Here is a 6773-nt window from a genome sequence, read left to right on the forward strand (position 1 = left end):
GCAAGCGCTTAACCGCTAAGCCATCTCTCCAGCCCTCAAATTACTTTTTTTAAAGTCAGATCAGAAATACAAATGTCAGGGCTGGGGAGATGGCCTAGTGGTTTAAGGTGCTTGCAAAGCTGACAGGTCTAAGTTCAATTCCAGTTACCCGGTAAAGCCAGATGGGCATTTGTTTGCAGGAACAGGAGATCCTGGCATGCGTGTGTGTGTGTGTGTGTGTGTGTGTGTGTGTGTGTGTGTGTGTGTGTGTATGTGTGTGTATTCATGTGCACACGCATGCAAATAACAATTCAGTAAAAGCTGGGCATAGTGGTGCATGCTTTTAATCCCAGCATTCGGGAGGCAGAGGTAGGAGGATCACCGTGAGTTCAAGGCCACACTTAGAGTACATAGTGAACTCCAAGTCAGCCTGCGCTAGAGTGAGACCCTTCCTTAACCCCCCCCAAAAAACAACATATTATTTATTTATTTATTTACTTATTTATTGTGGCTTTTCAAGGTAGGGTCTCGCTCTAGCTCAGGCTGACCTAGAATTCACTATATACTCTGAGGGTGGCCTCAAACTTCTGGTGATCCTCCTACCTCTGCCTCCCAAGTGTTGGCATTAAAGGTGTGTGCCACCATGCCCAGCGAGCCACATCTTCTTATAGGATCAGTCTGCCTTCAGCATTCCCCAGGCATCCTCCAGGCCCCAGCTGCTATAGCTCAGACATATGTTCTAGAAGGCCTTGGCCAGAGTCACTGTCTTTCGTTCCTATTGCTGTTATAATAAACCTCCATCAGCAGCACAGGCTTACTGAACCCCCTTGGAGGTCAGAAGTGTGAAATGGGCCTCACCGGGGTGAAGGGAAAGCACAGGCAGGGCTGTGTTCTTCATGCAAACTCCATTTTCTCTGCCTTCTCCAAATTCAAAAGGCCACTTCTGTCTCCTGCCTTGTGGCCCCTTCCTCCATCTTCAAAGCCAGCATCTTCAAATCTCTGATTCAAACCTCTGCTTCTGCTTTCAAAGGACCCTAGTGACCATATTGGGCCCACCCAGTGTAAGACACCAAGGGTGTCTTTTTATCTTAAAGCTGTCTCATAGCAACCTCAATTTTAGCTGCACTCTCCATCCCCGCCACCTTTCACAGGATTCTCACAGACTCCAGGAATTAGGCCATAGACACCCGCGGGGGCTGTTCTTCTGCCTACAACAGAAAAGGGCAACTTGCATGGCCCCTAGCACCAAGGAAGGAAGGAAGGAAGGAGGGGAGGAGGGGAGGAGGGAGGGAGGGAAGGAAGGAAAGAAGGATGGATGGAAGGAGGAAGGGAAGACAGGAAGAAAGGAACAAGGGAAGAAGGTAGGTCATCTTAAGTAGACATAAGGCATAGGTAGCAGTTAGAAGAGTTGGCTCTAGATGCAGCTGTCAGAGTTCTAGCGCATTAGCCAAGCAACCTCAGATAAGCCACTTCATTTCTTCAAACATCAATCTCATTTTATTGTATTATTATTATTTTTTTGAAATAAGATCTCATGCAGTGGGTCCAGGCTGGCCTGGAATTCACCATATAGCCCAGGTGATCTTGAATGCCTTACGATCCTCTTGCTTCAGCCCTCACATTATGGAACTTGATGGATATTGATACAGTGAGGAAATACTAACTTACAAATCCTAGAAATCACCTGGGAAGTTTTAAAACTTCCCAGGCACAGCCCCCACTCCATTTCAGCTGCATCAGACCCTGTCCAGGGGAGGGCCAGCCACTAAGGCTCTGAAGACATTTGCAAGGATTACAGGCATGAGCCACCATACCTGGCTCATTTTTATTTTTAAAAATATTTTATTTATTTATTTATTTATTTATTTATTTATTTATTTATGAGCGAGAAAGAGGCAGATAAAAAGAGAATGGGGGATGGAGAGATGGCTTAGCTGTTAAGCGCTTGCCTGTGAAGCCTAAGGACCCCGGTTCGAGGCTCGGTTCCCCAGGTCCCACGTTAGCCAGATGCACAAGGGGGCGCACGCGTCTGGAGTTCGTTTGCAGAGGCTGGAAGCCCTGGCGCGCCCATTCTCTCTCTCTCCCTCTATCTGTCTTTCTCTCTGTGTCTGTCGCTCTCAAATAAATAAAAAAATTTAAAAAAAAAAAAAAAAAGAGAATGGGTGCATCAGGGCCTCTAGCCACTGCAAATGAACTGCAGATGCATACGCCACTTTGTGCATCTGGCTTTATATGGGTACTGGGGAATCAAACCTGGGTCCTTAGGCTTTGCAGGCAAGTGCAATAACTGCTAAGCAATCTCTCCAACCCTCATTCTCATTTTTAAAATAAAGAATAAAGTAATACATACAGACAATGGAATACTACTCAGAAATGAAAAGAAATCCCAGTATTTGGGAGGCAGAGGTAGCATGATGACTGTGTGTTCACTGAGACCACAGAGTGAATTCCAGGTCAGCCTGGGCTACGGCAAGACCTAACCTTGAAAAACAAAAACAAACAAAAAAAGAAATGAAAAGGAATGTGCTTTAGATACGTCACAGCAATATGGATGGGTGAAGTTCAAAATGATTATAGCAAATGAAGCCAGATAAAACTCGAAACAAGCTGGGTATGGTGGCACACGCCTTTAACCCCAGCACTTGGGAGGCAGAGGTCAGAGGATTGCTGAGTGCTAAGCCACCCTGACACTGAGACTGCATAGTGAATTCCAGGTCAGCCTGAGCTCCAGTGAAACCCTGCCTCAAGAAAAAAGAAAAAAAAATAAACTAAAACTAAAAACAAACAAGCAAAAACAACTCATCACTGCAGTATTCTGTTGCTCACATACCATTTTAGAAAATGCAGACTAATTTGTAGTGATAGAAAGCAAATCAATAGTTCCTCATGACCAGAGGGAAGGGCTACAGAGATGCTTGTCTTGATTGTGTTGGTGGTTTTGTGAATCCATATTTAATGTATGTATGTCATAGGCCATATATGAAAATGACATACTTAAATGTGTAGTTTACTGTGCACCATACACATGTGTATTGCTCATTGTGAATTGTCTAGACCTCAATAAAGTGGGGGCTGGTGATAATTTTATTCCTCACATAGGAGGTGGCATAGAGGTAGTTAACTGATGAAAATCCTTAGGACAAAAAGCATTAACTAGACAGAACTAGTAATGGTGTTCTTGCCTGTAATCCCTGCGCTTGGGTGGCTGATTGGGAAGAGAATTGTGAATTTGAGGCCAGCCTGGGATACCTAGTGTAAAAAAGGAAGTCTTAGGCATCTGATTAATACTGCTGTCGTTGGGGCTGGAGAGATCTGGTCCCCTGCCCAAGTGTGCACTTCAGCCCTCTGCAATGTCTTCAAAGCTCCAGTGCGTGGCTCTCCCTTGGTCAGGGTCTCATGCAGCTGAGTGGAGATGGGGGGCTGAAAATATTCAAAGCTCCTACATTATTTGTAGGATTTGAGTAACTAGGGATTTCCTCTCACTGTATCCTTATCCAGCAAGTCCAGTGATGTGGAAACCATGCCAGTATCTTCCAGATAGTTCTGCCATGTAGTCTAGTGCCTCATTCATTCATTCATTGAATGCAATCTGTTTTGTTATACAGCCCTGACCAGATGCTGGGATATAGGACAGACCCAGAGATGATGAGAAAATGCGGTAAGAAAAGGCTGCTGGAAGCCGGGCGACATGGCGCATGCCTTTAGTTCCAGCACTTGGGAGGCAGAGGTAGAAGGATCACTGTGAGTTCAAGGCCACCCTGAGACTACATAGTGAATTCTAGGTCAGCCTCGCTAGAGTGAGACCCTACCTTGGAAGAAAAGAAAAAAGAAAAAAGGAAGGCCACTGGAGGAACACAACAGGAAGGAGGACTCCAGGAAGGCTTTATAGGAGGGGAAGATATTTCTCCAGGCTCTTAAAGAAAGCCTGTAGCGATGACTGGGCTTCTGCGTGAGAATGAAAATACTTAGTAGCAGAGGCCAGTAAGTTAAAAAGGAGACATAAAGGGTAGAGAAAGGAAGGGGGGAGGATACTTAATAGGTTGATATTGTATATATGTAATTACAATGATTGTAATGGGGAGGTAATATGATGGAGAATGGAATTTCAAATGGGAAAGTGTGGGGGTGGGGAGGGAGGGAATTACCATGGGATATATTTTATAATCATGGAAAATGTTAATAAAAATTAAAAAAAAAGTAAAAAAAAAAAAAAAAGAAAGCCTGTAGCTTGCCTGTCAGAACAAAAGCATCATTGCTATGTAACAAATCATTCCAAATTTCAGCATTTTAAAGTAGCCATTTTACTGTGACCTTAGAGTCTACCTGTCAGAAATGTGGGCCAGACAGCTCCTTGGTGTTTGGTATCTTATTTCATGGGCCAGCACGATTCAGAGACTCAGCTTGCCATCGACAGGGTCTGTACAGAGCTCGCCTGCGTGAAGCAGGCTCTCTCGCAGAGCTGCCTCGGGGATGCAGGATAGAGCCCAGCGGTCTAGTCAGGAGGTAGGAGCTTGCTGGCCTGTGGAGTGTAGCCCAGAAGCAGCCAGGCTTCCACCGTATCTACTGACCAAGGTGGTCAGATGTCTGCTAGGGTAGGATGGACTCTGGCTCTCGGTGGAAAGCCATGTTTTGAAATTGCTTGTGTGTTCAGGGAGCCGTGCAGTTGATAGTGATGAAATCATATATACATAATGAACACTCCTATGTGCCAGATGCCATGCCAAGCTCTCATTGACTCACGGAGTCTTCACAGTTGGCCATGGAAGGTGGGGAGATTGTGTGAAGCTGGAGAGGGCGAGAGATAGAATATAAGACCAGGTAGCCTGGCTCCCCTGCCTAGGCACTAAGCACTGCTCCGTATCGCCTTCCTTAGTAGCTGGCCATGAGGTGCCTGTGGGGAAGGTGGGAGCCAGGACCTGGAGGTCTGGCAGGACACGAGGAAGAGCCTGGAGTGGGAGCCAAGAACAGTGGGAAGTCCTAGAGGGTTTTACAGCAGGAAAGGAGCATGGCCAGTAGCTGAGTCTCAGAAGGTCCCTCCAGAGACAGGGGAAGAGATAATGCCAAAGATGGCAGATGACCCGCAAGCTGGTGCAGGGGCTGAGGGGGCACGATGTGGGGAGGTGGGGATGGCTCAGGGGAAAGGCAGGGAGTATCAGTCCTCATAGTGCTCCTCAGCCATGAAATAGTCTGATTTTGAAGAATATTCTTATTTGGCATTATAAAAGTTTACATTTTAGTAGTATAATACATTTAATATATTAATTATACAGTATAATATATAAACTTGTAAGTATTATATGTGATTTAATATAAATATATAACACAAGTATATAAATGATATATATTTAAAATATGAGCATGTAATATGAATATAAAAATGACCTATAAAGATTTTGAGCTGGGGATTAGACTTTGTGCATGCTGAGCCTGTCCTCTGCCACTAAGCTATACTCCAACCTCTCACTTATGTTAATTACAAACTACAAGTTAAATCATTGCTTACATTATTATTATTATTTCGTTTTTCAATTGTTTCGAGGTAGGGTCTCACTCTAGCCCAGGCTAACCTGGACTTCACTATGTGGTTTCAGGGTGGCCTTGAACTCATGGTGGTCCTCCTACCTCTGCCTCCTATTGTGATTAAAGTCTAGCTTATATTATTATACTTTATGTAATAATATACATAATGTATTAAGTGATTCTATTTTTTCTTTCTCTGTTAAAAATGTATCTATTGAGCCAGGCATGGTGGCACATGCCTTTAAGCCCAGCACTCGGGAGGCAGAGGTAGGAGGATCACCATGAGTTCAAGGCCACCCTGAGACTCCATAGTGAATTCCAGGTCAGCCTGGGCCAGAGTGAGACCCTACTTCGAAAAACTAAAAAAAAAAAAAAAAAAAAAAGTATCTATTTCCACTTGTGGGGGGAGGGGGTACTGCGAATGAATGCCAGATACTTGTGCTACTTTTTGTGGTTGGCTTACGTGGGTTGCTTGGGAATTTAACTAAGGCTGGCAGGCTTTGTAAGCAAGTGCCTTTAACCATTTAGCTATCTTCTCAGCCCCTCTTTCTTTCTTTGGAGGCAGGATCTCACTGCATAGCCAAAACTAGCCTTGAACTCCAAATCTTATCTATACGTCCCAATTGCAAGATTATAGGCATGGGTCCTCACAGCCAGTCCCAAAAGTCAACCTTTGACACCTCCTCCTTCCAAAAGGTGGAGGCCAAGCCCCATCCCTGAGTGTGGACCGAACTTAGTTGCTTGCACACACAATATGGAAGAAATGACAGTGTGTGGCTGGGTCATAACAGACATCAGAGCCTTCTTCTTGCCTCCGCTCTTAATGACAAGAGGACACTCAAGTATCCCTGTGGGGAGATGGACATAACAGGGGTTAGGCCTCCTGCCAAAAGCCCCATGAGGGAGCAGCTAAGTAGCAAATCTCACAGTCCCAGCCAAGCCTCAGACATCCTGATGGTAACCTCACGCTGGGTTCTAATCCAACCACACAGGGAAGCCGCTCAGATTCCTGACCGACAGGGTATGTGTGACATGATCTACATGTTTGGCTTTAGTTCCACTACATTCTGGGGTGATTTGAAGCAGCCATGGCTAGCACAGCATCAGGGATGTTCCCCTAGATTCCAAGGTGGGTTTTAGGGTTAGATGAGATACAAGACAAAGAGCTAGCTGCCTTTTGGGAAGAAGATGGTGCTCATTTTATTTGGGAAGAGGAGACGAGAGACTGGGAGCATCAGCCGAGGAGGAGGTGGATTAAGGACCTTCGGGAATTG

The sequence above is a fragment of the Jaculus jaculus genome, chromosome 1 (assembly GCF_020740685.1).
Source record: "Jaculus jaculus isolate mJacJac1 chromosome 1, mJacJac1.mat.Y.cur, whole genome shotgun sequence".
NCBI lineage: Eukaryota > Metazoa > Chordata > Mammalia > Rodentia > Dipodidae > Jaculus > Jaculus jaculus.